The sequence below is a fragment of the Macrosteles quadrilineatus genome, unplaced genomic scaffold (assembly GCF_028750875.1).
Source record: "Macrosteles quadrilineatus isolate MER2022 unplaced genomic scaffold, UCM_ALF_1.0 Scaffold_8__2_contigs__length_117827958, whole genome shotgun sequence".
NCBI lineage: Eukaryota > Metazoa > Arthropoda > Insecta > Hemiptera > Cicadellidae > Macrosteles > Macrosteles quadrilineatus.
In genome coordinates, this window is record NW_026542601.1 from 53,423,209 (window position 1) to 53,449,466 (window position 26,258).

The following is a 26,258-nucleotide window of genomic DNA, read 5'->3' on the forward strand; positions in this document are numbered from 1 at the left end:
GAAATTCCTTGTTTAGAAACTGTGTAACCAATAAAAGAGATCTCAGTCACGCCAAATACGCTCTTTGACGTATTAATATTAATGTGATGCTTATTAAGTCTATCAAAAACGGTTTGCAAGTGATTAATATGTTCATCTTCTGAGGAGGATGCTACCAGGATATCATCTAAGTAACAAAAGGTAAATTCTAGATCATTCAAAAGAGAATTAATGTATCTCTGGAAAGTTTGTGCAGCATTCCTTAATCCAAATGGCATTTTTAGAAATTCAAATAATCCAAAAGGCGTTATGACAGCAGTTTTTGGAATGTCATCAGGAGCTACTGGAATGTGATGAAAAGCCCGAACAAGATCAATTTAGGAAAATATAGTTTTTCCATTTAACTGGCTGTTAAAATCATGCAAATAAGGTATAGGATATCTATCAGGAACTGTTTTTGCATTTAGGGCACGGTAATCCCCGCAAGGTCTCCATGTACCATCAGTTTAGGAACTAAATGAAGTGGACTGGACCAACAGCTTTTTGAAGGTCTGCAAATGCCTAACTCAACCATCTTGTGAAACTCCTTTTTAGCTACCGCAAGTTTTTCTGGAGGTAAACGTCTAGCTCTAAAGTTCACTGGCTGACCTGTTGTCTGAATTGAGTGAAAAACTGTGTCCTGTGAAACTTGAAAATTTGGATTTTCTTTCAGTAAATTAGGATATTGGTTGATAAGTTTTGAGTATTTACCTTTTGGGTCAAGAACCAATACAGATTGTTGATTTGAAAGTTTTTGAATTCCAATTACAGATAATTGAGTCCTGCTATCGATTAGTCTTTTATTCTTTATATCAACAAGTAAACCATAATGTGATAAAAAGTCTGCGCCAATTATGGGTTGGGTTACGTCTGCAACTATGAAAGACCAGGCAAACTTTCTTTTCAAGCCTAGATCAAGTTTTATGTCTTGTTTACCATACGTTTTGATAACAGAACCATTGGCAGCATATAATTGTCTATTACTTACAGCACATTTGTCTTTGTTTGTGAGAGGCAAAACAGATATGTCTGCTCCAGAATCCACAAGAAACTTACGACCACAGGGTAAGTTATTTACAAATAAGCGGCGAGATTGAAAGCCCCTGTCATCCTGAGCCGCATTTAGTGACGGGGCAGGAAGTTTTCCTGTTGTGCATTCTTTTTTGGTGTGAACAAACAAGGTTGAACACATTTTTTAGCATTTTCACCAAATTTGTTATGATACCAGCAAATTTCACCTTGATCATTTCTCTCTTTAGGATAGTACTTGTTCTTATGTTTGGCTGGAAAGTTGCATTTACTTAACTTAAGAAGTCCATCAATAGATTGAGTTAGTTCACTGACTTGTTTTTCTAAGTTGACAATCCGATCACTAGATTGTGCTACATCTCCATGAGCACAAACGTAGTTGTCGATAGCTGATAGTTCAGCTATTTGGTCACCTAATTTAGCTAAATCATCAAGAGAATTGGTTTGAGAAGCAGCTAGAGCAGTACGAATGTGATTAGGTAGACGTTGTAGAAAAATAACTTTCAAAAAACTGTCAGTTACCTGTGTGCCTGCTAAGGTTCTCATTTCACGAAGAAGAGTTGTCGGCTTCTTATCTCCGAGAAAAACTTCTGTTGTCAGTTGTTTTAGTTTGGCATTTTCTGAAATTTCATATTCTGAGCAGAGCCTTTCCTTTAAGTCAGAGTAGGGAGTTTGAGACAAAGGTTTGGTAATAAAATCTGAAAGGTGACTTGCAACTTCATTGTCCAGTGAGCTCATTACATAATTGTATTTAGTTCTTTCCTTTGAAATTCCATGAAGAGAAAACTGACATTCAATTTGAAGAAACCAAAGTGAAACATTTTTTGTCCAAAATGGTGGAATTTTCACTTGAATTGGTGAGATTTGTGAAGGCTCTGGTGTACCAGGAGTTGGAGAAGATTCTTGATTATTCATTGTGGTCTAATTGAATTAATGGCAGTAAAAAGTACAATAAGGGGTCACCAAATAAGGCTTGTGCCTTATATAAAAATACTAACACAAAATAAGTGAATTAAAAGAAGAGATTATAACATTGAAACACTTTTGTATTAAGAAAGAACTACAATAAAAAATCAGATATAACATTTACAAACAGTCCAAAACAGTCAGCTGATCATATGATAATTTTTACATTTAAAGTACAGTTGAGACAGCAAGTAGCAGATTCATATTAATGGCAAAACTATGTAGCCACAGTATAATATGAGTATTTTGGCGTTTTGTTAATCAAAAAAGGGGATAAAAATTTCAAACTGAAAATAAAACACAAAACTATTGTCCCGCCCTATATAAGACTAGTTTTCTTCTGTAAAAACAAAAAAATGTAATTTAAATTAAAAAGAACAAGATAATTAGAGCTGCGACATGAGTCAAAGTTGAATCTAAGCTTACATCTGATCTATATATTCTAACTAACGAGCAAAATGCTTCCTGCATAGCTGTGGCGTAATCAGCAAGAGAGGCAATTACCTAGGGGCAATTACAGATAAATCTGTAGTTAATTACCATTAATATGCCTAAACGTAAGAATACTGTCTTGTAGATTTTAGTTGTAGTAATTTATTTTTTAAATTATTAGGTTACATTTTAGTTACAAGTTTACTGAAATAACACTGATAAGGATTTATGACATAACACTGACATAGTTTGTTTTGCTTTCAAGGCTATGGTGTTTTTCAGTTAATTCTTGAGATGTTACATTTACAACTAAACAAATTAAATATTTTTTGTCAGTAAGATGTAGGCCAATCAATTTTAATGTTTTTTTTGTGTGTTTATTCAAACAGAAGTTCATAATGGAAAGAAAGTCTCCCTTAAATCCCTGCTCAAATAAATATCTAAGTACTGTATATAGAATACAAGTTTTACGAGTTAGGTTTGCTGCACAGCGAAGAAATGGAAATATTTCTGTATGAATTCAGTTTTGAATTTGAAAATGATGTTAAGGATATCCCCTTCTTTTAAATATTTTAGCATGGAAAAACTAACAAACAACAAATAAATTGTCTCCATAAGACTGGCGTGGGAGTCAACTTCCTTTGGTAACAATCCTTCCTAAATATCAGGGTAACCTAAAGGCGTAGTATGATTTTTTACATTAAAAAATGTGAACATTTATCTGATGCTACGCACTAGATGCACTAGATGCTTTGCGCGAGCTTCGGGAAGATCTACTATACTACCTAATCCAAACACTTGTTAAGTAGTACGAATTAATGAACAAAAAGCCACCAAATTTATACAAAAAATTATATAACATACATTGTAATTGTCCTACTGTTTACATGAAAATATATCAATAATTTTTATAACGAACGCAGAGCCGGGTTGATACCGCAACGGTTGTTGAATACGTTTATATTTCCATAATCAATGACATAGTTTTAAAATGAATAATCTATGGAATTCTTTAAATAAATGAACCTATCACATAGTTGTGTAAAAGTTTTGTTTAGATCATCTGTCTAAAACTGAAATAAGCAATTTAGCAGTACTGCTAGTTTACATTGAAATGTCAAAGCAAAGGTAAAGATTGTGAATTTTCTCATGCTTCCATCATGACCAATTATTATTAATATTTTATTTTGAAAACTTCAAACCAAAACTTTGGACATACATGAATGTCTTTAGAGATATATTTAGGGAAGAGAATAAGCCTAGGACATTCCTAGATATGTGGACCATCGTTGTGCTTAATTTCGGCTGAATCGGTTTAGTATTTTAGTGGTGACAACCGCACAGACAAACAGACAGACAAGTAGTCCTGTACAGACTCAGGAAAGTGAATAGGCCTATGACATTCCTAGATATGTGGACAATCTTTGTGCTTAATTTCTGCTGTATCGGTTTAGTATTTTAGTGGTGACAGCCACACAAACCGACAGACAAGTAGTCCTGTACAGACTCAGGGAAGTGAATAGGCCTATGCCATTCCTAAATATGTGGACAATCTTTGTGCTTAATTTCGGCTGTATCGGTTTAGTATTTTAGTGGTGACAGTCGCACAAACAGACAGACAAGAAGTCCTGTACAGACTCAGGGAAGTGAAAAGGCCTACGACATTCCTAGATATGTACACAATCTTTGTGCTTAATTTCGGCTGAATCGGTTTAGTATTTTAGTGGTGACAGCCGCACAAACAGACAGACAAGTAGTCCTGTACAGACTCAGGGAAGTGAATAGGCCTATGACATTCCTAGATATTTGGACATTCTTTGTGCTTAATTTTGTCTGAATCGATTTAGTATTTTAGTGGTGACCGCCGCACAAACCGACAAACAAGTAGTCCTGCACAGACTCGGGGAAATGAATAGGGCTATGACATACCTAGATATGTGGACAATCTTTGTGCTTAATTTCAACTGAATCGGTTTAGTATTTTAGTAGTGACAGCCACACAAACAGACTGACAAGTAGTCATATACAGACTCAGGGAAGTGAATAGGCCTATGACATTCCTAGATATGTGGACAATATTTTTGTGGTTGATTTTGGCTGTATCGGTTTAGTATTTCAGTGGTGACAGCCACACAAACAGACAGACAAATAGTCCTGTACGGATTCAGGGAAGTGAATAGGCCTATGACATTCCTATATATGTGGACAATCTTTGTGCTTAACTTCTGCTGTATCGGTTTAGTATTTTAGGGGTGACAGCCGCACAAACCGACAAACAAGTAGTCCTGCACAGACTCGGGGAAGTGAATAGGCCTATGACATTCCTAGATATGAGTGGACAATCTTTGTGCTTAATTTCGACTGAATCGGTTTAGTAATTTAGTGGTGACAGCTGCACAAACAGACGGACAAGTAGTCCTGTACATACTCAGGGAAGTGAATAGGCGTATGACATTCCTAGATATATGGACAATGTTTGTGCTTAATTTCGGCTGAATCGGTTTAGTATTTTAGTGGGGACAGCCGTACAAACAAACAGACAAGTAGTCCCGTACAGACTCAGGGAAGTGAATAGGCCTATGACATACCTAGATATGTGGACAATCTTTGTACTTGATTTTGGCTGTATCGGTTTAGTATTTCAGTGATGACAGCCGCACAAACAGACAGACAAGTAGTCCTGTACAGACTCAGGGAAATGAATAGGCCTATGACATTCCTAGATATGTGGACAGTCTTTGTGCTTGATTTTGGCTGTATCGGTTTAGTATTTCAGTGATGAAAGCTGCACAAACACAGACAAGTAGTCCTGTACAGACTCAGGGAAGTGAATAGGCCTATGACATTCCTAGATATGTGGACAATCTTTGTGCTTAATTTCTTCTGTATCAGTTTAGTATTTTAGTGGTGACAGTCGCACAAACAGACAGACAAGTAGTCCTGTACAGGCTCAGGGAAGTGAATAGGCCTATGACATTCCTAGATATGTGGATAATATTTTTGTGGTTGATTTTGGCTGTATCGGTTTAGTATTTCAGTGGTGACAGCCACACAAACAGACGGACAAATAATCTTGTACAGATTCAGGGAAGTGAATAGGCCTATGACCTTCCTATATATGTGGACAATCTTTGTGCTTAATTTCTGCTGTATCGGTTTAGTATTTTAGTGGTGACAGCCACACAAACCGACAAACAAGTAGTCCTGCACAGACTCGGGGAAGTGAATAGGCCTATGACATTCCTAGATATGAGTGGACAATCTTTGTGCTTAATTTCGACTGAATCGGTTTAGTAATTTAGTGGTGACAGCTGCACAAACAGACGGACAAGTAGTCCTGTACATACTCAGGGAAGTGAATAGGCGTATGACATTCCTAGATATGTGGACAATGTTTGTGCTTAATTTCGGCTGAATCGGTTTAGTATTTTAGTGGTGACAGCCGTACAAACAAACAGACAAGTAGTCCCGTACAGACTCAGGGAAGTGAATAGGCCTATGACATTCCTAGATATGTGGACAATCTTTGTACTTGATTTTGGCTGTATCGGTTTAGTATTTCAGTGGTGACAGCCGCACAAACAGACAGACAAGTAGTCCTGTACAGACTCAGGGAAATGAATAGGCCTATGACATTCCTAGATATGTGGACAGTCTTTGTGCTTGATTTTGGCTGTATCGGTTTAGTATTTTAGTGGTGAAAGCCGCACAAACAGAGAGACAAGTAGTCCTGTACAGACTCAGGGAAGTGATTAGGCCTATGACATTCCTAGATATATGGACAATCTTTTTGCTTAATTTCGGCTGTATCGGTTTAGTATTTTAGTGGTGACAGCCGCACAAACTGACAGACAAGTAGTCCTGTACAGACTCGGGGAAGTGAATAGGCCTATGACATACCTAGATATGTGGACAATCTTTGTGCTTAATTTCAGCTGAATCGGTTTAGTATTTCAGTGGTGAAAGCCGCACAAACAAACAGACAAGTAGTCCTGTACAGACTCAGGGAAGTGAATAGGCCTATGACATTCCTAGATATGTGGACAATCTTTGTGCTTAATTTCTTTTGTATCAGTTTATTATTTTAGTGGTGACAGCCGCACAAACCGACAGACAAGTAGTCCTGTACAGACTCAGGGAAGTGAATGGGCCTATGACATTCCTAGATATGTGGACACTCTTTTATGCTTAATTTCGGCTGAATCGGTTTAGTATTTTGGTGGTGACAGCCGCACAAACAGACAGACAAGTAGTCCTGTCAGACTCAGGGAAGTGAATAGGCCTATGACATTCCTAGTTATGTGGACAATCTTTGTGCTTAATTTCGGCTGTATCGGTTTAGTATTTTAGTGGTTACAGCCGCACAAACCGACAAACAAGTAGTCCTGCACAGACTCGGGGAAGTAAATAGGCTAATGACATTCCTAGATATGTGGACAATCTTTGTACTTGATTTTGGCTGTATCGGTTTAGTATTTCAGTGATGACAGCCGCACAAACAGACAGACAAGTAGTCCTGTACAGACTCAGGGAAATGAATAGGCCTATGACATTCCTAGATATGTGGACAGTCTTTGTGCTTGATTTTGGCTGTATCGGTTTAGTATTTCAGTGATGAAAGCTGCACAAACACAGACAAGTAGTCCTGTACAGACTCAGGGAAGTGAATAGGCCTATGACATTCCTAGATATGTGGACAATCTTTGTGCTTAATTTCTTCTGTATCAGTTTAGTATTTTAGTGGTGACAGTCGCACAAACAGACGGACAAGTAGTCCTGTACAGGCTCAGGGAAGTGAATAGGCCTATGACATTCCTAGATATGTGGATAATATTTTTGTGGTTGATTTTGGCTGTATCGGTTTAGTATTTCAGTGGTGACAGCCACACAAACAGACAGACAAATAATCATGTACAGATTCAGGGAAGTGAATAGGCCTATGACCTTCCTATATATGTGGACAATCTTTGTGCTTAATTTCTGCTGTATCGGTTTAGTATTTTAGTGGTGACAGCCACACAAACCGACAAACAAGTAGTCCTGCACAGACTCGGGGAAGTGAATAGGCCTATGACATTCCTAGATATGAGTGGACAATCTTTGTGCTTAATTTCGACTGAATCGGTTTAGTAATTTAGTGGTGACAGCTGCACAAACAGACGGACAAGTAGTCCTGTACATACTCAGGGAAGTGAATAGGCGTATGACATTCCTAGATATGTGGACAATGTTTATGCTTAATTTCGGCTGAATCGGTTTAGTATTTTAGTGGTGACAGCCGTACAAACAAACAGACAAGTAGTCCCGTACAGACTCAGGGAAGTGAATAGGCCTACGACATTCCTAGATATGTGGACAATCTTTGTACTTGATTTTGGCTGTATCGGTTTAGTATTTCAGTGGTGACAGCCGCACAAACAGACAGACAAGTAGTCCTGTACAGACTCAGGGAAATGAATAGGCCTATGACATTCCTAGATATGTGGACAGTCTTTGTGCTTGATTTTGGCTGTATCGGTTTAGTATTTTAGTGGTGAAAGCCGCACAAACAGAGAGACAAGTAGTCCTGTACAGACTCAGGGAAGTGATTAGGCCTATGACATTCCTAGATATATGGACAATCTTTTTGCTTAATTTCGGCTGTATCGGTTTAGTATTTTAGTGGTGACAGCCGCACAAACTGACAGACAAGTAGTCCTGTACAGACTCGGGGAAGTGAATAGGCCTATGACATACCTAGATATGTGGACAATCTTTGTGCTTAATTTCAGCTGAATCGGTTTAGTATTTCAGTGGTGAAAGCCGCACAAACAAACAGACAAGTAGTCCTGTACAGACTCAGGGAAGTGAATAGGCCTATGACATTCCTAGATATGTGGACAATCTTTGTGCTTAATTTCTTTTGTATCAGTTTATTATTTTAGTGGTGACAGCCGCACAAACCGACAGACAAGTAGTCCTGTACAGACTCAGGGAAGTGAATGGGCCTATGACATTCCTAGATATGTGGACACTCTTTTATGCTTAATTTCGGCTGAATCGGTTTAGTATTTTGGTGGTGACAGCCGCACAAACAGACAGACAAGTAGTCCTGTCAGACTCAGGGAAGTGAATAGGCCTATGACATTCCTAGTTATGTGGACAATCTTTGTGCTTAATTTCGGCTGTATCGGTTTAGTATTTTAGTGGTTACAGCCGCACAAACCGACAAACAAGTAGTCCTGCACAGACTCGGGGAAGTAAATAGGCTAATGACATTCCTAGATATGTGGACAATTTTTGTGCTTAATTTCGACTGAATCGTTTTAGTATTTTAGTGGTGACAGCCGCACAAACAGACAGACAAGTAGTCCTGTACAGACTCAGGGAAGTGAATAGGCCTATGACATTCCTAGATATGTGGACAAACTTTGTGCTTGATTTCGGCTGAATCGGTTTAGTATTTTAATGGTGACAGCCGCACAAACAGACAGACAAGAAGTCCTGTACAGACTCAGGGAAGTGAATAGGCCTATGACATTCCTAGATATGTGGACAATCTTTGTACTTGATTTTGGCTGTATCGGTTTAGTATTTCAGTGGTGACAGCCGCACAAACAGACATACAAGAAGTCCTGTACAGACTCAGGGAAGTGAATAGGCCTATGACATTCCTAGATATGTGGACAATCTTTGTTCTTAATTTCGGCTGAATCGGTTTAGTATTTTAGTGGTGACAGCCGCACAAACAGACAGACAAGTAGTCCTGTACAGACTCAGGGAAGTGAATAGGCCTCTGACATTCCTAGATATGTGGACAATCTTTGTGCTTAATTTCGGCTCTATCGGTTTAGTATTTTAGTGGTGACAGCCGCACAAACAGACAAACAAGTAGTCCTGTACAGACTGAGGGAAGTGAATAGGCCGTGATGAAAAGTATAGTTCATAGCTCGTACCGAAAGTTATTATCCGGCACTTGCCCCATTATTTCCGTCCTCGGCTTCACCTCGTACGTGAAAATAGCTCTCACATACTCGGCCTCGCCTCGTACGTGAAATTGGGGTTCCCTGTGTTTTGAGCGCGTGCCGGAAAATGCCACTTTCGGTCCTAGTAATGAAATATACTATTCCATTGTTGGATCAGGCAGTTATAATACAAATTTAGGTTATGTCAAGCTTTATCAATAGGTTGCCTTTCTAATTGGTTGAATGTTGCGCCAGTCATCATATGCACGGAACCTCTAGAGGGTCGCTGTACATAGGCACACACACGAATACCCAGACATATAGTGGCTTGGAACCTAGTAAGACCTAAGGGTTAATCAATTTGGAACAAAAAGATGTTTTTAGCAAGTTGGACTGCCTCGGTATTTAGCATATTTTATGAAATGCCACTCTAACTGAACCTGTTGTCTATTAATTGGAGGCGTTACGTTGTTTGCCCAAATCGTCCGTTTTCCCCTAGTACCGTGACTGCATGGTCTAAACAACGCCCGGGTGATTACTGTTAATACTCTAACGTCACGCAACAACATTGTCTGCAGAGGGTAACCAAAATTTGACTCGACAGGTAACAACACTCAACGTTGTTAGTGTTGTTACCAGTTTACACTTTGCTGTCAGCTTATGGGGTGAAAACTATGCCTTCCATGTAAACCTTTTGCTTTAAATTATTAACGAGGATTAAATGTGTTCCCTTCGGTTGATATAAATTCATGGTTGTTTTGCCATTGGATTTGTAACCCAAAGTACCTTTTTTGTGTGTGTTGGTCATCTTGGGCTAATTATTCTGAATTTTAAACAAACCAACATTTTCAAATAATATGTGTGAGGAGAGGGGTGCCCTTTTGCATCACTATGGCATAACATTGACTTCTTTTATTTTAGGTATATCTTATATGCAATTCTTTATTTATAGTAAGACGATTGATTGTGCTATTTGAAAGTGATTATTATCTTGGAACCTATGTGAGAGGGGTTGGTCCGTTTCTTGGTATATCCAGAAAATTCAGAAGGCGTTGTTTCACTTTTCCTCAAACAATGGTGGTAGTTATTGAATTAAAGATTGTACTTGTGAGAACTCTAAGGGGGAAAGACTTATAATCGATCTTTCACGGCGTATAACCAGCAATTTTAGATACCTAACCAAAGAGTTTGAGTGTCTTAAAACATACGCACTTAATGCTTTTAATTTAAGTTAAGAAGAAACCTCTTTGCCCTGACATTAACATGTATCTTGTAAGAAATATATTCTAACATCAATCTTCGAAAAATTAAAAAGAATAATCTTGTAAAAACCAAGTGATAAAAGAATGTAGTCTTAATAATGCTTTTAATAAAACAATAATCGAAAGTCGAATCGAATAATCAAACGCTTCTGTAAATTTTAAGGTGCAACGTTCTATTTTTCATGACCGGTATTTAATAAACGAGAAATCTCAAACAAGAGAAGGTTCCTACAAGATTTTAGACCGTACCTGAAATGTTTACAGTAGCTTGGCTGTTTCAAAGACAAACTCTTCGAAGTTCTTTAGGGAGCCATCACACGCGATCTGACTCGTAAATAACAAGTTTGGGCGATGAAAACTTGGATTAAACCAGAGTTAGGGCGAGAGGTAATCACATTTGACTCTACGATGCTACACAGTTCAATAAACCCAAATATTCGAAATTATGACTGGATAGTGGATAAACTCACTCTTTACTTGATGAGTAATCTGTTTTATGAGGGTTTAAGAAGGTTATGGCACTTTTCTATGTTCTGATTTCTCTGAGAGACCAACAAATTCATATCCTGATACATTATGTTTCTTGACTCTTTTATGAATTAAAAAAAGGATTTCCTTTCCTTGTTAGGTTTGTTTAAACAACTGGCTTCTATTTAGTCTGGTTATTTCATACATTAAATACCTACTTAAATATATTAATTATTATCGCGTTTTCTAATTTTAGGCCTATCAGCTTTAAATTATGCTTCTATTGTTTATTTTCCAAACCGTTGTTCTTCAGTCTTTGGTAATTTTGTGAATTTTAAAGTTTGACTATTTTTACACTAACTGCATTTATTAGATTTTATTATTTAGATTACTAAAGTTCCAGCACACTATGATGTGTATTCTAAGGAAAAGACAAGTTAACGATGAGTGTTGGATGGCGGAGATGACAGTTTTGTCACTAAGATCAGCTGTTTCTTGAGCCAGGAAGATTTCTCGAAAGCGTAATGAAGATGGATAGTTGAGTCCAGGTTCGAAAAGTCAACACGCTACTGATGTTTCTCTGTATCGATCGGCAACTTTCTGAATTAGGGTAAAACTGGTCAGCACTGTATTTGCTAGCTGAAGTTATAGTTGACAGCTTTAATAAATTTTAACAATAATTGGTCCCTAGACTTCTTTTAGATCCGTTAATAAATCCTGGATAATTTTGGTTCTAACTAAACGATTTAAATAAAAATTACCTAATTTATTGTTGTTCCTGTTTGGTTAAAACCTAGTTTGCATCCAAGCAAATAAGACCCGAATGACGTTGAGGTCAAAACGCAAATGCCTACTACAATTACATTCCTTGTGTAATAACTGCTCCACCAAGGTGACTACAGCAGCCCTCAGTTTAAAATTTCTCTATAAACTTCTTAATTATTATTTTTTAATTGAGCTATATGAAAACATACCTTAAAAGGTAAGGATTTACATTTCATCGTCATAGGTTGAGTTTTGGAAATTCGAAGGCAGCTGAATATCAATTTTAAATATTTTAAAGGCTCAAAAGAAATATCACTGATGAATGACACTAATTACATAAAAAAAAACTAAACCCAGTATTTTTTAGTTTTCCAACTTGTCTTGAAATAACAATAATTGCAGTAAAAATACGGATTAAATAAATCTACAGACTTTATTTACTATTTTTAGTAATAAGTAAACAAATGTACCATTATATTTGAAATATTATCGTTCATCATGTATGTAAAGTTGGTTAAACATTTTTTTACGTGAAATACTATGAATGTATGTTAAACAAATATAAAAAGTTTTTTTTGCTTCTCATAATTGTATAAAATATTTACAGTACAGTATCTTGTAAGAATTTTTCCCAATGATGTTAAACAAATTTAACAGATGTGAACACTGCAGTGTAGTTTTGCACGCCACGCTCTGCTTTATTGATTCAGAGGTTTAGTAAAGCAACTCGACTAACACTGCAAACGTGTGAAATTATATCTGTCTTTGGTTTTGTGGCTTTGTATATCATCTAATGAATATACCGCAGCTGAGTTTAAGCCTTTTATCCTTGAAAGTTTAGGAATATTTATATTGTTTTACTTTTCAATTTAATAGTAATTATAAAAGTCGTAGTGCATATAGTTAGGTAATCATTTTTAGTATTTCATCATTCGAGTGAATGAACTAAACATATCCAAGTTTACTTGAATAAATTCATTAAATTACCCATAAATACAACTGATAATTTAACACAGCTTACAATGTATTGCACCTTCGGTATATGTATTGCTCAAAGGGTTGTAGGTATTTTTATCGCTTTTCTTTAACCTTAACTGAGGAGGGAAGTTCTTTTGTAAGCTTGTAGGAGAATGAATACTTTTTCGTAAAAAAGAAGGAAAAAGGGCAGTTTGCACTACATCTATTTTTGTCATTGAATAAATAAACAGATTTAATTTGAGATATTAGTTTTAAAAAAATATTGACAAATTTGACAATGACTGTTAACCTAAACAAGCTTTGAAATTTGGAAACAATATTACGCTACAATATCAATAAATATTTTACAAGAAAACTCAATAGGATTAACTATTTAACATTTTACAACATGAAAGTCCAACTTTCTCTTGACCTCTTAGTTTTCCAATAAATGATTGAAGGGAGAAAACTGTAATCTACTTACAGTAAAACTCTGCAAAGTCAGGAAACACAAAAGAAAGATCAAAAGTTCCTTTCTTATCTTACACGGCCAGATTGTCTCGAAGCTTACTATGTGTTACTTTATAAGACGTATATTTAAATTAGTTTTAAACTTTTTTGATACTTTTTCTTAATAACTAGTTTATTTTGTGTTAAAAATCAATATACACAATTACTTTATAGTAAATGTTTGTAATACAAATGGGCATGTTTCCAAAAATGTGGATTATACTGTGATACCATGATACCAACCAAAGTAAGGTTTATTTCGCAATAAATTTGTAAAGCATTTTTACAACACTTTTAAATTTGAAGAGGTCAGAATTATGTCACTAAGAGTTTTAACTAAAGGCTTCTAAAAAGTACTTGCCCGTTACTTAATTTTCCATTAATATATATTACTTAATATTCAAGATACAACAGATAATTTGTTTAATTTATGTGTCAGCACGTTCTGTGACAATCAAATAGTAAAAATACTATTAATTATTTAGAAACCTAACGAAAAACTGCAGAACAATTCATTAGTCCTATTGGATTAGCCTTATTAATTATTAATGGTAGTCTAAATATTAGTTGTAAAAATATTACAACCCAATTGTTAGTTAAAAATATCAGTTACCCATTGGTTATTACAACGGAAAAAATTCAATAGCTTTCAAGAGCTATCCTTTATTCTTTATCGGAATTATAACGATAAATGATTATCCAAATTTACGGCTTCAGTCTGCAATCGTAACATGTAGAACGACATAGAAAACAAATTTTATCCTGCATATGAAATACATGCAAATGACGTGGTGATCCAAAATTATTATATGCGTTGTAACAATTTGTCACACTATTTGGATAAGCATTATGATGGATATGTGTTCAACTGCATTATTCATTAATTACTGTTGTAAATTCATGAAAATAGCTTACCTTGTCGCTGAGGGTTTCCCAATGTAGTGTCACCTAGAACTATCACGGGCAGACTAAGGGAGCTGAGTTTTGGCGTCCAGTAGCCTTGGAAACGTCCCTCCCCTAAAAGGGGAGTAACCCCTTCATTTTCCCCTTTACAATTCCCCACCACTCAGGCAAACCACCAACATAACGAAAATGGGCCAAATTGAATACATACTGTTTATCTCTGTTTTTTCTGGGGCGATCTTGTTTTTTGCAAGATGTAAAACACTTCAGCTTTTTTTTACTCTATACACAGTTTATTAAGGCTTAAATTTTTTACCTCTGCATTCCCAAGAAAAGATACCAATTACTAAGGTTTTAAAATTGCCCTAGGAATTGCCTAGGTTTGCACTTGTTGTAGAAAGTGGCTGGTTGAGCGGAACCTCTGTGCTGAAATCTTGGGTTCACATCCCGCAAATAACTAACGGTTTTCATCAAGGTGACAACACATTTAAGGGGAGACTGAGCCTTTATGTCTAAAAAAATGCAATTTTTGTTTTTCATCTAAAATTAATCTACGTTTCTTCCTGATTAAGAAAATATATGATAAAGCTTCTTATGATAACAATAAATAAAGAAAGATAACTCTACCGAGGTTTCGGCGCACACTATTCTGATGGCCTTAAGTGTGTGCTGCAAAGCGTGTGCTTTTCGAAAGTTTTTTTTATCTTTAGGTAGACATAGTTTAAAAACTTTAATATATAGAGACTTACAATTTTGCATGCATTAGTCTGGGTACTTGGTGATTACATCAAACCGATCATATATTGATTATTAATAAATTGTTATTAAAAAATAATTTATTTAGATTTTTAGAATATCGCATAACATTTGTATTTTTTTAAAAGGTTGAAAATAATTTGTATGTTGATATATTTCTTTAAAAAGTGGTTTAACATAAAGATATGGATGTGTTAATTAAGTGTGCAAAAAAATCACTCCATTTCTCCATTTAAAAAGCATTGAACCAGAAAAGGTAAAGTCTCCCCTTAACAACATGTTTAAAGAAATGGCTCATGAATAACTGGTTATGTTCCAAGCGAGATTCATACTGAAGATAGTTCTCAGATACTGTTTGTCATTGTGCTAACAATTATTGATGCGATCTAACGAAAGGTCCAAGTTATTTATAGGTCCAGGATTTGTATGGTTCTCAAAAAATACCACTGGGGTGAATGATACAATTGCAATACTGTAAATACTATTAACTGCAGTATCTATATCAAATTTCTGTCGTACTAAAACCGTATTGAAATCCTGGAATATAGTCGAGTGGTATAAATAGCCTGCTCAAATACCTCCATCCCATGTTGCATAACCCTTGTAACATATGTATGCAGTTTATTGTTCTGCTCAGTTGATGTTCTATCCCATCACTGTTACCAGAACATACACATTTCAACGTCCGTAAATCAATATACAAATGTATTTTACTATATAAATAAGGCGGAGTTTCTCTTTGTCTTTGTTACTAGCAATTCCAAAATACTCTCGATTCGACAAGACGGTAATTAATTATAACACTCATAGGGACAGGGAACCAGCCAACAATTTTATTCATTTATTAAAAATCTCATTAGTCTATGAACCATTCATGTTAAACATTTCATGTTGAAGCTTTTGGTAAATAAAGTATTAACTGGCCTTCGTGAAATAAAAAAAACAAAACAATCTTTACCTTAGATTTATTCACATATTTACTTTCATTTGTTTTTATAATTGATGTGTTATTAGTTGAGCTAGATTTTTCTCTCAATTAACTGTCAATCTATACTTATTTAATACGCAAGTAGGGATTTAATGAACCACACGCTTCTCTTCCACATTCTAGTATACAATAAATAAATATATTAAATACCAGGGAAAATGTAAGCAAAATTTAAAAATTGCAATGTTTTTACTGTAAAATAAATTAAGGTTAAAATCAATTTAAATATCCTTTCAACAATGGATATTTGTTCATAACATAAAACATACTGAATCATTAAGTATTTAAGTATTCATCTATTTTTATTTTTGTGTATGTAGCTTATCTTTGCTTTATGGATGAAATTTTGAATACTATAAAAGCACAACATATCGAGAAGCTAATCAGTTTATTAAGCAGTACTGCATACAATAAATGGCTAAATATACTTGGATAGTTTCTTAAAATATATGTAATTAACATTGTTAGTTTGATACGAATGAAAAAGATTATCGTTGATTGAAAAAAAAAACTGCATAAACATTTATTTAAATAATAATTTATCCATTTAAAAGCTACTGAACATGCTTAATCCTTCCAAACTATAATAGCAAATTAAACGTTTCGAACGTCTTAAGCTCTTTTTAATCAAAGAAGAAGTGGTTCAGAGATATTACCAAGAGTCACACGCCGTGGGCCAAGCGAGAATGAGAAGAATTTCAATTACGAACGAAGTCGTCAGATTTCTTAGGCTTAAAAGTTTATAACATTCATGATAAACGGGATTATATAAATTAAAATGTAGATAGTATTTTAAAGCTGATTGTCTGGGTAGCCGATTGGTTAGGTTATAGTGCTTGCCTTCAAATCTGAAGGTCGTTGGTTCGAATCTAAGCGGGAACGTTTCCAGACCTAGGTGCCATTTGTCATTGGGCTCTGAATTAATGATGCTATCTAACAAAAAGGTCGACGTTAGATAGTAACAAGACCAGCATTTGGACCGTTCCCTTTCAAAAGCGAAAAAAATTCCAAAGGTGTAAAAATACACAAAATAAAATAGATAAAAAAATAAGTGTTATCATTGGTATTATGTAGTAAAATCCATGTGATATAGGTTTTTAGCCAAGTGATAAAGCTTGCGTAATAATATTAAGGCCAAGATGAGAAAAGTAAAGCTTTCGCCTCCATAATACAAATTAAGGTTCTCGTTGCTAGTGATTTCTGATGTGATTCTTAAGATTCTTGAGAAATCAACAAGCAATTGTATTTATTTTGATATTAGCATGAAAAGAATAAAGCTCGAAAAACTGTGCATGTAAACCTGATCTAATACAACCCATCCTAGGCCCAACAAAACATAATTGTCAGCGAAATTACGAAAAAAGAACCAACCCATTTCTTTGTACGTAAACCGCAAAATTGTAAAATTATCTAAAAAATGTGAATAATTGCTTAAATTATCGGAACCACTTGCTTTAAATAGTGGTTTTGCCTCTTGTACATGTTTCTATTGAACTATAATTCCATAAAAATAGCCCTGAGTAACAATTAGGAAGAAACGTCGAATATGACCGAGCAATTTTCATGCTTAACTTCACGATGATAGAAAGTAGTTAACAAATTTTACAATTTAAATGATACCCGAATCAGTTACCAAACAGTTGTAATTAAGTGTCACAGGATCACGTGTAAACAGAGTTAATTGACTTCATTCGTAGGATTAGTTTTACGTGTCTAATTAGAACGTTCATTAATGAAACCCTTTTTTAATTGCAATTAATACCCTAGTTAGTGCTTAAATATCAATTCAGAGTAATTCATAATGAAAATAAAATATTATAAAATACATAAAGCAAACAACGTTTTTGTTGATGAGCTACATATTGGTTGACAGGATAACCTCTGTCAAAAACCCAATGTTAACTTATACAGATTAGTAAGATGGATAAGAGAACTTAACTGTTTGCAATGGTTGAAAAGGTGTCTTAGGGGGATTCAATTGTATGGAATGTGATGGATATGATGAGCCTGAAGAACAGTCTTTACGTAGTGGAAGTCTTGGTGGGGAATGGGAATGATGAGATGGGAGCGGAACTGAGTGGCTTACATTTACTTTAGAATAATAGACACATTTTATGGATAAAAAATCAAAAAGGGATGGAGTAGCCTTAGGTTGACTATACCAGTCTGACGCTCACAATAGTACTCAAGATTATTGGCAGTGATTATATTTTGTGATTATCGCTTAGATCGGCAGACGGATATATCCGTCAACTCAAACTTTATTCCCTACAAGACCTTTGTACAAAAATGAGTTCAGTGCTAAGGCAAAATACTTTTATAACCCAAATACAATACATAGCCACTTAACACAAAACAGCTCCAGTCCTTCATTTCATTTAGCCCTGAAAGGTTTTAACACCATCTGATTCATTTTGATGTGTCATATATGCCTATAATTTTATCTGGTTTATGACCTTAAATAATAATCACAAATTTAGCTGTATCACTTTAATGATATATTGGATACATGTCCAAAGGATAGCGAAACAAGAGCTTGCTGAACCCTTATGGCTTATTGAGACTAGACTAAAAAAATATCTTAATAAAGAATATAAATCAGCTGTATGCCAACCTTACTGGCATTAGTGGCGTTAAAATTAAAGTAAATTCTCTTACTGATAAGCCACAAAATGTAAGGAAAATTACTTTATAAAAATGTGACGACGTACAGACAGGAATCTTCCAACTGAAAAACGATTTCCTCAATCTTCAAAGCCGTATCAATAAGTTGTGTTTAGCTAGGAAATGGAAAGTTGAAAGGTTTTCCGAGCGGAAATCTTTTCTCGACTCGGTTTTATTTGGACAAGAATCTCCACTAAGGGTCCAATCTCTCTGTCATTGGTGGAAGACAAAATCAATCTCTATAAAAAATTAAATTTGTACAACCAAAAACCCAATAATACCTCACGAAATTAAACTTTTGATAGTCAAACCGAACTCTAAAAGGTCAAAATAGTCGCTTGATTGATGAAAAATAATATATTTTTAACAAGTTTCCTTTACCAAAGGATTAGAATACTTTTGAACGTAGTTACGTATTTTGTAGCTGATTTTAGTTAGCATAAGTAAACTTCCATTACCTAAAGTGTTGGTACTACTGTACCTAATGTCTGAGATTTGATGGGTCTTACAGATTTGATGTTTCAGTCTACCTAATCACATCGATGTTCGAATGTGGCTGGGACTTGTAACTATTTAATAATACAGTGAACCGGTAGATCGAATCACGTCCTCAGCTGTGGAACCTTCTCTCAGACGGGAAGAACCATCTCTGTATCAAAGAACTCCCTCCACCAAAATACAACACAATAGCTATTTGTGTATTAAGAGCGCAAAGTACGTCATTGCAACTGTGAAATGAGCTGATTTAGCGAGCGGGATTATCCATTCCCACTTTAGAGCGAATATGAGCTATTTTGTGTACTGTGTACAGGTGTGGCAATGTGTTCATTTCCATGCAGTGGTAGAAAATTTATTTTCATATGTATTATACGAGTATGGGTTCAGTAATAAATCTGTGTCCAGTATCAACCAGCTGTTACATTAAATGATTAGTTAAACATTTTAAGCATGTATGGCGTAGCCCTTTGACAATTGGTCTGTGGGGCAGAACCCTCAAAAGATTCGTTCATACCAATATTTTCGGCAAATCTACACAATCTAAAATTCACTAAGATACCGCATGCCTTATTTTTTTTTGGGTGAAAGGCATTAAACGTGACCACAAATCGGACTGCAACGCTAATATAATAGATTTCTTTTCAAAGTCAATTTTGTATTACTGTTGTTAATGATAACAATGATACCCATCTACAAGGCCGTGTTTTATAAGGATTCTCTTAAAATTTACAACAATCGATTGTGAACAGTTTTTAGCGAATTTCCCATATAGGGAATAAGCTATTACCGTAGGTCTCATGGTAAGACCTGGACCCGGGACCGATTTAGTTTTTCGTTTTGAGGTCCCCAGAGGCCAAAAACACCATCCGTTCAAATTCATATATATATATATATATTTATATATATATATATATATATATATATATATATTTATATATGTGTCCGTTAGCGCGATAACTCGAGCAAAAATGATCCGATTTTGATGAAATTTGGTATAAACGTGTAAACCTACATTTATTTGAACGAGTTCGCGAACCAGCATGATCGGACTATGGGAACAGGGGTTTATGGGGTAAAAATGGGTTTTTCTAATTTTTCACCCTGAAAACATAAAATTTTGCAATTTCTTTCTAAACCATTTTGTAGAGCTCAAAAAAACAAATAATTTAGTATATTGAAGCATTGTTGCATGCCTAACAGTTACGGAAAAATCGCAAAATAATGTAAATTTAAAATTACCATGTTATTCTTATGGAGAATAAATACAGTGTTGTAGCTTGCTTGTGTATGGACATATATTAATGAAATTTTGAAATTTTGTTTACTTCATACTGAGCTATTAATATTTCAATAAAACCCCCCTATTTTCTTCCCTGTAGCAGCAAACCTAAGTACTCATTAATATTAATGATGTTTAAATAGGAAATAAATCTGACAATTTTAAGGGAACAATTTAGTGGAATTCCAGCTGTGTATATGGAAATTCGCTTAGTCTGCAGGTTGCTGCGGCGGGGGTATTTTCTTATATCAGCCTTTATTTCTCCTCGTTTAATAAAGTTGCAACTCAAGTAACTTTCTCCCATAATATTTCACAAAATATATTAAATTTTAAATATATTATTATTATAAAAGTGAAAACTATTTGAGTAAACAATAAGTGAATGTTGATACTTAAAGGGGTTTTTTGAAATAATTTGGGGCCCTTAAAGTAAGTGAAATAATTTGGATTTATTATAAGATTTGATTTCAACTTTTCCCTTAGATTCACATAACGCCACTTTTTACACTTACATGAAATATGGTTATACAACGTTTTAACTATCAACACATCTTCAACAATACATAAATATCAACGTTATATCCACGTAGGCTGTGAGAATATATATATAATTGTATCCCACAGTAAACATGTGCAAAGAGACCTTTGACGTTGGGAACAGAAGAAATGACTTTTCTTCAACACAATCATCTAATATCTGATGTCAAAGAAACAATTTCAGAGGATGGAGGCTTCAATCGAAATAATATCTCTGTGACTTTTACTGTCATCTTGAAATTTGATTAAAAAAAAACCTGGAAAAAGATATACGCTGTAATAATTGAAGTTGCATTGGATGTTTTGTTTATTTTTCGTCGTACTGCAGCAAAAACAGCCGTTTTTAATGCATGTGTTGCGGGTCTAAAGTAGTATTTTTACTCTCTAGGGAGTAAAAATCATTTTTTGACCATAGGGAGTAAAAATCAGTTTTAGACCCTAGGGAGTAAACATCTGCTGTTTCAAGCAGTAGTAAATTCCGAATGTGGCAATCGTTTTGATCGAAATTATTTATCGGCAGATTTATCAGGTAAGGTTTTAGCCTCTTTTTGTCGATCGCCCGACATATCGAAATAGTATATTACGTTACTAGTCCTGAAAATAAGTGTTTGCCGAACGAGTGTGGTAAACACATTTTGGACGAGTGACGTACGATAGTTTACGCCATACTACTAAATCTGTACAAATATTACCACCAACTAAAGGACTAAAAATCACTAGTCATAACCTCTAAGAGACTCATTGCCACCCAAATACAGTATAATCAGCTGATTGGTGTCCGGTAAAACTCATTACAGTACAGTAGTACGCAATGAAACCCAATTTGATAAAGCTGGCGGCAAACAGCTGTTTTCTGGACTAAATCCTTGCGTGGGAAGTTCGTCAAAATAGTGTAGTATGGCGTAAACATTATTTAGTTTATAGCTTAGTTTATAAATAATGATGCTGTATGAAGACAAATGGACAAAAAGTCTCTTTTTAACCCTAGCTCATTTTCCGACCTCGGCTTCGCCCCGATCTTAAAACTTGACCTCGAGTCGAAAAGAGTCAGTCTAGTGATGTAATATTAGTTTCCATACGAATAAAAGGGTGCGTTCACATCTAAAGTAACTTACAAGTGACTGAATATAAGTAAATTACAAATAACTTATATTCAGCGCTTGAGAATCCTGTTGTGTGTAGACAACAAAAGCTTGCATTTCAAGCTAGTTTCTGTTGAGACAATGTCTTCATCAAGCGAGGTACTTCTTCTAACGAAGGATAATACTAAAATGGGTGACCGTTTTAGTACTACCCGTAGTTTTCAATCCTAACTGTACGTTTTATTGTCCGTGTACATGTGAGTGTTTAATGTACTTATTATGAATTGACGACTTAAAGCGAATCGAATAAAGCGAGAAGACATCTACACTGGCCCGACGATGACTCCTATGTGAGTCGAAACGGTTGCAATTTAGCAACACATTGATCGCATAACTGCAGGTATTGACACCAATTCTTTAGCTTAAATATTTGATGGCTTTTTGTAATATCAACATTCGAGATGGATCGGCTTATTACCCATATCAAGTTTGCCCCTTCATTATCAATTATCACCCCGAGTTATCACGATTTATTTTCATTTTCTAAAGTCACTGCCCACACGTTGGCATGCTGCAAATAAACACTTTTTAAATACCCAAGATAATATAGGTACATGCCAAGAACCGACTGAAACCGAGCTAATGGATTATGCATGTCCTTCTCTTGGGTGAAGCCACTTACATGCATTAGGCCTTAGTAGAGTGGCCCATTTCAGCCAAGTGTCTATTGGGAACGCTGTTCTTTAAAGGTTTTACATTTCTAACCAATAAAATATAATTATGCTGAGTAGCTTTGTTAAGGTATTTGCATTTTTTGCTACATATTTGTTACAAGAAGATACATTAGACGTATAACTAGATTGTGTTACTTTATTTCCAATTTCCTGTTAAAACTGTTTGTTAGAATTCATTGAACTCATTTACGCGTAACTCACGTCAGGTTATGTTAGGGTATTTTTTTACGTCTTTTGAATAGGAAAAAAAATATTACCATGAAATAATTAAAATAAAAAAAAAATAAATACCTATACCTAGACTAGCCTAACCATACTTGCATTAAAAGACTTAAGACCAGTTAAATCTATTTTGCACAATCTCCACGCACACACGAGTACATATACTCTTTGTCCTAGAATTATAAATAAACGGTATCAGCATTCTGATACATACTTTCTCCCATAAGCATGTCAACAACCTTTATCATATGTAAGCGGTGAGAGTAAATATACGGAAATGGGATTTGTACAATTTTCTTCAGAATTTAAAGGACTATAACATACTAAATTTTTATCAAAATCGTTCGAACCAATTTTGGAAAAATCTGAGTTTCCGTTATTTTATGGGGTTTTTATGGGAAAATAACATAATTTACAATAACTTTTGAACCGTAATTTTTACAGAAATGGGATTTGTACAATTTTCTTCAGAATATAAAGGACTATAACATACTAAATTTTTATCAAAATTGTTCAGGTCATTTTTGGGAAAATCCTATTTTTCCGTTATTTTATGGGGTTTTATGGGAAAATCCCCATTAAAAATAAAAATTATTAAAAAATGAAAAAACTATCACAATTGTAAGGACCATAACATACAATGTTAAATCAAAACCGGATTTTTGTCTAAAATCCTTTTTTTTGTTATTTTATGGGGGTTTTATGGGAAAATAACATAATTTACCATAACTTTTGAACCGTAATTTTTACAGAAATGGGATTTGTACCATTTTGTTCAGAATTTAAAGGGCTACAACATACTAAATTTTTATCAAAATCGTTCGGGCCATTTTTGAGAAAATCCGATTTTACCGGTTTTTTATGGGTTTTTATGGAAAAATCCCCATTAAAAATCAAAATCTCAAAAAAATGAAAAAAACGCCTGGAGATACCATGGATTAGAACCTACATACCAAATTTCATCGAAATCGGACCACAGGTGTAGTCTCTAGCTCTGTACACATCCAGACACACAGACACACACACACACACACACAGACACACACACACACACACACACACACACACACACACACACACACACACACAGACATCACTTCAAAAACCACTTTTTTGGGTCCAGGGGGACCCAAAACGAATATATCCACTCAAAACTCAAACTCGAAAATTTTGACGAAAACAATACTTTCTCCATATATATGGTATAGGGGGAGAAAGTAAAAACGACAATATGACAGCAATGCATTTGTTGTAAACCTGTTTTCGTGAATGACGAATTGTAAATAGGGTGACGTAGCCACTATTATGCGACATATTGAAGAAAAAAAAACTTACTTAGTTAAGTGATTTTTTGTACAAAAATTAAAAAAACAGTATTTTTATCCGCTACATTTTAAAATATTCTTTTACTTTATGTTTAGTTCAAGGAATTTCATTAACATATTATCTATGCTTTTTACAACTGTCTGACTAATTCTAACAGCGATGGAAAAGACTAGGCAGCAGTTTTCGTCCACAATCTAATAAAGTAGAGTGGTTACGAATGTGGTATCATTACAGCTACCTCCAGCCACAATATGTCGACAACTACCTACAATAGACGGGCTTATAACAGTTATGAATCTCCGTAGTTTTTATTTGTTAAATGGAAGTATTTGTAATTATATGATTTTATCGTCTTAAAAATCCAGTTTCATTTGTGTTGGATGTTGTTTGGATGCTACAAGTTTATTGGATAATAATAATCTCTTATTATTACCATATTATGAATTGTTTGATTTTGTCGTAAAACTTACAATCCCTCTGATGAAAACTGTAAAGATACTTTTAAACTAAATTATACAGCTTGTATAATATTGAACAGGACCATAAAAAAGGTCATTAAAAGGATTGTATGCTAGATGTAACTGCTGTTTGCGGAATAACAAGTTAATAATATATAATTTTGTTAAGAATTTTATTCTTTGTAAAAAAAAAAACCTTTTGGGAAGAGAAACCTTATAATTTATACGACTTAAAAATACATTACACAATTGATTATACACACAGTTATATTTTATACATAAGGCCAGAAGGTGTGATTTTATTCCAATATACGATTAAAATTGTTTGTTAGAATCCATTGGATACTTTTACTCTAAAACTATTTGTAAATTTACGTTTTGGTCGTTGTCAAAACTCCAACATATCCTATTTTCAACAATGCTAGTTTACTCACCATACCTAAGACATTAAGTGCTATTGTGGTCTCCCAATCTCCAAAGTGACTGCTACTTCACAGAAAAGCAGCAGACAGCCGCTGGTATCTCCACAACAATCACATTTGAGTGGGAAGACAGGTCTGTCCCCACTTTGGTCAATGATGCAAACAAATATACAAGCCAATCTATCCATTTCTAAGACCCAACCTAGTTTCGAAATACAGAATAACTCTTTGTAACAGGGAAACATGTGACTCTTTCTCTAGAGAGGTAAAATATCCTTGATGCCTTTTTGGTTTAGTGAGCTTAAGAAAAATACAGTTTATCTAATATTTTTGCTTTGTTTATTTAACGTAACAAGTAAAAATGAATTGAAATAAAAATAGTTAGATGTGTTTCATGACCTTACGATAATTTCTTTAGTTTTACGATAATTGCTTAGTAAAGTTGTTTAACAAATTTTTTCCTTAAAGAATATCCACACGTGTCTGTTGTGTATTTTAGTTAGACATTATTAATCTTCTTTTAATACTTTTAATCTGCGCACTTTCGTTATTGAGTGTAAATTTCAATTTATTTTATAACATCATAACATAATATTCATAATATTCGTTACAGTAGTTCTAGTTTAAAACTCAGTTCTTAATGTGTCCAAAGTTGTACGGACTTTTAATTAGTTGAATGCGGCACTGCCGTGTAAAACATAAATTGTTGTTCAATAACGAAAAAGTACATGAGTTTGAATTATATTGAATATTATATTATTTCTTGTGATAAAAGTTAAGAGAGTCAAATTCTATACTTACCTATTAAATTTACTTTATCAGAACATCGTGAATAAGTTAATAGTCCAGCTAAAATATCAATAAGTGAGCTAACAATTCATTCACGTAATTGCGTATTATAAAATGGCAATCTCTAGCGCTCGAGTGTTGGATTACAAATACAAGCTTTCTCCGACAACAGAGGGTTACTCTCGATATCACGTAAGCGCACAAACAGTGATTTCGCACTCGATTTAACGATATAATCAATCAAGTGCT

The 26,258-nt window shown here is 34.6% G+C and overlaps 1 protein-coding gene across 1 annotated transcript in view; it reads right to left on the reverse strand.

Moving 5' to 3' along the window:
• The window catches only part of LOC128999368 (general transcriptional corepressor trfA), a 180,179-nt gene extending 165,875 nt beyond the window's left edge, over positions 1 to 14,304 (reverse strand). The window contains exon 1 of the mRNA XM_054425838.1: positions 14,267 to 14,304. The gene's annotated coding sequence lies outside the window, so the exon portion shown is untranslated. The remainder of the gene's footprint in view (positions 1 to 14,266) is intronic.
• Positions 14,305 to 26,258: the final 11,954 nt, after the last annotated feature.